The sequence below is a fragment of the Larus michahellis genome, chromosome 29 (assembly GCF_964199755.1).
Source record: "Larus michahellis chromosome 29, bLarMic1.1, whole genome shotgun sequence".
In the NCBI taxonomy this organism is placed as follows: domain Eukaryota; kingdom Metazoa; phylum Chordata; class Aves; order Charadriiformes; family Laridae; genus Larus; species Larus michahellis.
The window spans coordinates 17,755-25,097 of record NC_133924.1 but is presented as its reverse complement, the minus strand read 5'-3'; the positions used below and the strand labels follow the sequence as shown (position 1 = coordinate 25,097).

The following is a 7,343-nucleotide window of genomic DNA, read 5'->3' as shown; positions in this document are numbered from 1 at the left end:
GGGGTGATGAAGAGGAGGGGGGGGGTGATGAAGAGCGGGGGGGGGGTGATGAAGAGCAGGGGGGGGTGATGAAGAGCAGGGGGGGGGTGATGAAGAGGAGGGGGGGGGTGTGATGAAGAGGAGGGACGAAGGCAAGTGGTCAATGAGCAAAACCATCTCCCGGCAGCCGCAAACTCTGCGGGTGCCCCCCCCCCCCCCCCCCCGCGCCTCCCCCTCGGCTTTTTCCCGGGTTTCCCCGCAAAAAACGCGGCCGGCAACTGGGAACGGCCACGAATCCGCTGCGTTGGGCGTCCCGGGGACCCCCCCCGGTAGATGGGGAAGGGGCAGAGACGGGGGGGGACACAAGGAAGCGCATCCCCCCCCCCGCCCCCCCGAGGTCCCGCGACCCCCGGCATCGCTCGCCCCGAGGAGGCCACAAAAAGGGATTTTTAGTTCTTTTTTTGCGGGGGGGGACACCCCCCCCCCCCCCCCCCACATCGCCATCAGGAAGGTGGTGGGAGCCCCCCCCCCGCCACCACCAGCTGGGGAAGAGTGTTGGGGGGCGTGGGGGGGGGTGGGGGGGGGTTTGGCCTCCCAACCCCCCCCCCCAAGAAGAGGGTTTTTCAGCCCGAAATCGGGCTGGGGGTGGACGAAGGGGGAGCGACGGCGGCGCCCGCGGGGGGAGAGGAGCCGGGCGACCCCCGGCCCGTCCCTGGAGGTGAGGAATTGGGGGGGGGGGCACGGGGGGGTGGGGAGAGGACACGGACCCCTCGGAGCGGGGCTGGGGGAGGCCGCGGAGCTGGTCCGAGGGTCGGAGTGACATTTTGGGGGGGGGGAGGGGCTCCAGAAAAGCTGGGGGGGGGTGTCTTGATTTTTGGGGGGGGGGGGGGGCCATGGGATGATGGGGGCCAGGTTTAAACTGAAAAAGGGGAGATTTAGGTGAGAAACGGAGAAGAAATTCTTAATTCTGAGGTGGGGGGGGGAGACGGCGGCCGCGGAGGGTGGAGGTGCCCCCTCGCTGGAGGGGGTTCAAGGCCGGGTTGGAGGAAGGAGGAGCCCAGGGATGGGGGGGGGGGTGTGTGTGCGTGTCCCCCCCCCGGCTCGTGGAACTGGGGGGGTCTTTACGGTCCCTTCCCACCCAACGGGGTCTATGGTCGCCCTCATCTCACCTCGGCGGCTGGTGAGGACCCTACCGCTGGGGGACGCCCCTTTGGAGACCATCCTCCATGACGGGCGTCCTCCTCGTCGGTCCCCGTCCCCCCCGTCCCCCCCCCCACCAAAAAAAAAAACCGGTCGCCCACGTAGCGGGACCCATCCCACCATCCCGGGGCAAAACCGTCGCCCCGATCTCCATCCAACCCCCGCAGGCGCCGGGACGCGGCGGGAGGACGGGGGAGGCCGCGGGGAGCGGGGACGTCCCGGTGGAGCCGAAGCGGGCGGGAGGGTGGTGAAATCCGCCGGGAAGGACCAGGGAAGAGCTTCCGAGAGCGAGCCGGGGATGGAGGGACGGCCGGAGACCGGGCGGGAGGACGAACTCACCCGGCAGCTCTTCCCGGAGGAGGGTCCCTACGAGCGTTCCCGCTGCCAGCGACGCTTCCAGGCCACGTCCGAGCCCGTTTGCCGCCAGCGGCCGCGCCGGGGAGGGAAGATTTTCGGCTGCTGAGAACGCGGGAAGGAGTTTGGGCAGAGCTCGGCCCCCAGTTCCCACTGGAAAAGCCACGTGGTGGAAAAATCCTACTGGTGCTCCACGTGCCAGAAGCTCTTCCAGGACGGGTCCACCCTCCTCCGCCACGAGCGGGCGCACACCGGGGAGAAGCCCTACGCGTGCCGCGAGTGCGGGAAGAGCTTCAGCCAACGCTCCAACCTCTTCACCCACCGCGTCGTCCGCACCGGGGAGAAACCCTTCGCCTGCCACCGGTGCGGGAAGAGGTTCACCAGGAGATCCAGCCTCATCGTCCACCAGCGGGGACATGGCAGGCGGAGAACTGGAGGGTGCTCAAAATGCGGGAAGAGCTTGGAGGAAGATGCCGGCGCTGACGCTCCCGGCAGCGTGGGGCTGGGAGACGGCTCGTCCCTGTGCTGCCAGTGTGCAAAGACCCTCCAGGAGGCATCAGGCCTCCTTGACCGGCAGAGGTGACGCAGAGGAGAAGAAACATCCCAAGTGCCTGGAAGAGGAGAAGTGGCTTGGCCTTGCTTGGCTTGGCCTTACTTGGCTTGGCTTGACCTGGCTTGGCCTGGCTTGGCCTGGCTTGGCCTTACTTGGCTTGGCCTGGCTTGGCTTGGCTTGGCTTGACCTGGCTTGGCCCATCGTGGCTTGGCTTGGCTTGGCCTTACTTGGCTTGGCTTGACCTGGCTTGGCCTTACTTGTCTTGGCCTTACTTGTCTTGGCCTGGCTTGGCTTGACCTGGCTTGGCCTGGCTTGGCTTGGCCTGGCTTGGCTTGACCTGGCTTGGCCTTACTTGGCTTGGCTTGGCTTGACCTGGCTTGGCCTTACTTGGCTTGACCTGGCTTGGCCTTACTTGGCTTGGCTTGGCTTGGCTTGGCTTGACCTGGCTTGGCCCATCGTGGCTTGGCTTGGCTTGGCCTTACTTGGCTTGGCTTGACCTGGCTTGACCTTGCTTGGCTTGGCCTGGCTTGGCTTGGCTTGGCCTGGCCTGGCTTGGTTCGACCTGGCTTGGCTTGGCCCTTGGCTTGGCTCATCTTGGCCTGGTTTGGCTTGACCTGGCTTGGCTTGGTTCGACCTGGCTTGGCCTTGCTTGGCTTGGCTCGGCCTGGCCTGTCTTGGCTCATCTTGGCCCATCTTGGCCTGGCTTGGCTTGGCCTGGCTCATCTTGGCTTGGCTCGTCGTTCCTGAGGAGACTTTTATTTTCGTATTTGCAAATTCGACAAAAAAAAAAAAAAAAAAAATCCAAGGAAATTATCAAATGTTCGATGAACGACCCGTTTCCTTCCTTCGCTGTCCCACCGGATTCGACCCCTGGTGGCCTGGAGCTGCTCCGTGGCACAGCCCGGAGGCCACGTTGACGGTACCGGCCCGAAACCTTCATGCCTGTGCCCAAAATGAGGGGACCGTCACCTACGCCTCCGTCCCCGTGGTTCCTCTGGGCCTTGGTGGCCACCCAGCATCTCCAGGGCCACCGCGGTGTTGGAGGACCACGGTGGGGGACAAGGCGGGAGGGGACCCACGGGGTGGGGGAACATCTGGGCTTGAGATGTTGGCCCCACGGTGGGCTTGGAGGATCTGGGGGGGGGTTCCGAGCGACGCGCTGGCGCCCTGGTGGTGTCCCCAACCCGCGGAGAGGATGGGGTGGACCCCCCTGTAGATGCTCCACGATGGTGGGAGGGTCACCGAGGAGGGGTCCCGCCAAGGCCACAGGTGGTCCCAGGTCGGGGGGTCACCACCACCTCTAAAAACCACCCCCCACGTCCCTGGGGGACCCGGGTGTCCGGGAGGGGACGCGGGTGCCCGAGTGGAGGACCCCTTTGCCCACCGTACACGGTCAGGGACGTCGGTGGTGGCCGAGCGGGGCTGTTGGTGGCACTGCCGACGCTCCTGCCGTTCCGGTGGTGTCTCCTCGGTGGGACCACCCTGTCCTCCTGCTTCGGGCCGGGGACCCGCTGGAGGGCAGGGGCGCCCAGCTGGTGGCCAGGAGATGGGGAGATCCCAACTGGGAAGGTTCCTGGGCTTCCCAGAGACCTCGTTAAGGTCTTGGGTGGCCACGGCGGGCAAATTAAAGTAGCCACAAACCCAAATTCGGCCAAAAAAGCCGCGGTGACCTTCTCACTTCTCCACCTAGACCTTTCCTGGCCCATCTGGCCCGGAAACCCGGTGTGACGTGATGCTCCCCGCCACGCCGCGGCCGACTCCGAGCCGACCACGCAGGGGAGGGACCAACCCACCACCTTTTCACCTCGAAGGCGCGCGGTGGCGCCCCGGGTTTGGCTCAGGTACTGGATTTGGGGCGTCAGGGCCACGCCGATGTCCCCAAGGGAGCACCCGGGGTCGGAAAACCGCGAGTTTCGTGCTGATTGAAGGTCAAGTGGTAGAAGGTGAAACGTGGGAACGCCCACCCGGGCGAGCAGCGGCGACAGCGGGATGTTCCTCCGGAGCTTCGCTGGGGCGGCCGCCACGGGCGGCTTCGTCTTTGGAGGGAAGGGGGAGAGGAGGAGACCCAAGGGAACGGGAGGGAACGAGGAGGAGGAAGAGGAAGACGCCGCCGAAGAGCTCTTGGTGAGAGACCCCCGGAGGCTGCGGACCTTCCCTCACGCTCGGTCCTGGAAGCCGGGTGAGGGACCTGCTGGTGGTCTTCATCCCGGGCGTCCAGCACGGCAAAGCCGAGCGGATGCCGGTTCTTCCGGAAGCCAAGGCAGAAACCTACTGGCCAAAGGGACCGGTTCCCCCCGCGGCGGCCGAGCTCCGGTCGGAGTTTCCTCCGCCGAGGCTTTCGGTGAGTTCCAAGCTGACGCCCGGCTCCGGAAGGAGAAGAACCCACCGCGTTCCTTCAAAAAATAAAATTAAAAAAAAAAACCCTCCCGACTGCCCCGAAACCTGTTGGGAAAAGGCGATTTCCCCCCGGATTTGGGTTGCGGCGGGACGCGGAGCCGGAAGGAGGGACGGCGACCGGTTCCCCCCGGGGGTTGGGTTTCACCAAGATCTCCCCGGTTTGGGCTACAAACCACCCCCCGCCACCGGTCACCGGGAGCCTCCCGGGGCTCTGGGCCGAGGAAAAGGCGACGCGTCGCCCTGCCGGGAAAAACACGAGGGAAACGCGCGGTTCCTAGGAAAAAAAAACCCAAAAAAACCTCAAAAAAGGTAAATTATTTACCGTTCAACCTCCTTCCGGATGATTTGCGCTCGGGGCTTTTTTTTTTTCCCCGCCCCCCCCCCCCCCCCCGGCTTTCCCAGTCTTTATAAAAAAAAAAAAAAAGACGATTTTTCACCCCGAAGAGCTGATTTTTCATTTTTTAGTTGTTTGGGGGGTTTTTTTTTTGTTTGTTTTTTGTTTTGTTTTTTTCTCTTTTCCGCCTCCCACGTCCCAACGCCTCCCAAAACGCCTCCGGGCCGCCCCCCGAACCCCTTTTCTCCCCCCCCACCCCCCCCCCGTTATCTCCGGTTTTCCAGGGGGTTGTCCCCCCCCCGCCTCCGGCCGGTGCATCCGTTGGCGACGGAAGAGGTCGGAGCGTTGGCCAAAGCTCTTCCCGCACCGGGGCCACGGGAAGGGCCTTTCCCCGCTGCGGGTGCTGCCCCCCCCCCCGACGAGGGACCCCCCCCCGAAACGTCGCCTCCGACTCCGCGTCCTCCCCCCCCCGGGGTCGGCTCTTCCCCCCCCCGTTCTCCCGGCGGCGAAGGGGAGAAACGGGTTATTCCCGGCGTCGAAAACGGAGACAAAACCGGCAAAAACGGGGCCGGAGACACCCCTTCTCCGGGGGGGGGAGGGTGAAAGGCGGGGGGGGGTCCGGGGGGGCCCTTCCATGGCCACGAGCTCCTTGGCCTGGCTTGGCCAGGGGGAGGGGGGGGGCACACCCCACCCCCCCCCTCCTTGGGGAGGGACCCCATTTTGCTGGGGGGGGCTGGGGGCAACTTGGGGCGGGGGCTGCGGAGGCCGCCACGCCCCCCCCCTTTCCCCGAGGGGATTTGGGGCTTTTAAAAAAAAAATTAATTAATTTTTTTCTCCCCCCGCTCGTTAATATTCGCTGGAGGGGGCTCCCCGGGGAGGGGGGGGGTGACCTTGGTGGTTTGGACCCAGCGGTTCCTCGGGGCACCGCGGTGGGGGGACACCATGGGGGGGGGTCCGTCTGGTGGTGGGACACCATTGGGAGTCTGTCTTGGGGTGGGACGCCGTGGGGTGGGTCCGTGTGGTGATAGGACACCGTGGGGTGGGTCCTTCTGCTGGTGGGACACCATGGGGTGGGTCCGTGTGGTGGTGGGACACTGTGGTGTGGGTCCTTCTGCTGGTGGGACACTGTGGGGTGGGTCCGTCCGGTGGTGGGACGCCATGGGGTGGGTCCTTCTGCTGGTGGGACACCGTGAGGTGGGTCCTTCTGCTGGTGGGACACCGTGGGGGTGGTCCATCGGGTGGTGGGACACCATGGGGTGGATCCGTCCAGTGGTGGGACACCATGGGGTTGGTCTGTGCAGCTGTGGGACACCATGGGGTGGGTCCTTCTGGTGGCGGGACTCCATGGGGTGGGTCCATCCGGGTGGTGGGACACTGTGGGGTGGGTCCATCCTCCATAATTTGAAGTCACCGCCGTCACCTATACAAAGCCGGTCGGTCTGTCCAGCTATGGGACATCACGGGGTGGGTCCTTCTGCTGGTGGGACACCGTGGGGTGGGTCCATCGGGTGGTGGGACACCATAGGGTTGATCCATCGGATGGTGGGACACCATGGGGTGGGTCCTTCTGCTGGTGGGACACCGTGGGGTTGGTCCATTGGATGGTGGGACGCCATGGGGTGGATCTGTCCAGTGGTGGGACACTGTGGGGTTGGTCCATCGGGTGGTGGGACACTATGGGGTGGGTCCTTCTGCTGGTGGGACACCGTGGGGTGGGTCCATCCAGTGGTGGGACACCATGGGGTGGGTCCCTGTGGTGATAGCACTCCATGGGGTGGGTCCTTCTGGTGGCGGGACTCCATGGGGTGGGTCCATCCTCCATAATTTGAAGTCACCGCCGTCACCTATACAAAGCCGGTTGGTCTGTGCAGCTATGGGACATCACAGGGTGGGTCCTTCTGCTGGTGGGACACCATGGGGTTGATCCATTGGGTGGTGGGACACCGTAGGGTTGATCCATCGGGTGGTGGGACACCGTGGGGTGGGTCCATCCTCCATAATTTGAAGTCACCGCTGTCACCTACGCGAAGCCTTAGGTCATCTTCTGGGCATGGATGGGCGCTGGTGGCAGCCCAGCACCATCATCATCATCATCATCCCCCCCCCCGCCCCCCGGAACCAGCACACCCGGGTCCAGCTGCTCCTCCAGATGTGGCTCCTCCAGATGTGGCTCCGGCGGGGCCCAAAAGGCACCTGGCAGCGGTGGGATTCGAACCCACGCCCCCGCAGAGACTGGAGCCTTAATCCAGCGCCTTAGACCGCTCGGCCACGCTACCCCCGCCCGCAAACCGCGCCCCGGAACAACCACAAAAAAAGCCAAAACTCGCCAAAAATTCCCGCTCGCCTCTTCCCAAGGGGGGAGGGGGCTCGGGACCGGCCCCCCACCACCCCCCCCAGCCTCATACACACCTGGGGAAACTCCGCGCTTTTTTACGCAAAACAATGAGAAAAAAATAAGGAATTTCTCCAAAATTCCTGCTTGGGGGATTTCAAGGGGCTTCGGGGGCGCAACGGGGGGGCTCCGGC

General features: G+C 64.7%; 1 non-coding gene across 1 annotated transcript; it reads right to left on the bottom strand.

Annotated features, from left to right (window-relative positions):
* Positions 1-7,011: 7,011 nt before the first annotated feature.
* On the bottom strand, positions 7,012-7,093 carry TRNAL-AAG (transfer RNA leucine (anticodon AAG)). The gene has a single exon. It is a non-coding gene; the product is annotated as a tRNA-Leu (tRNA).
* Positions 7,094-7,343: the final 250 nt, after the last annotated feature.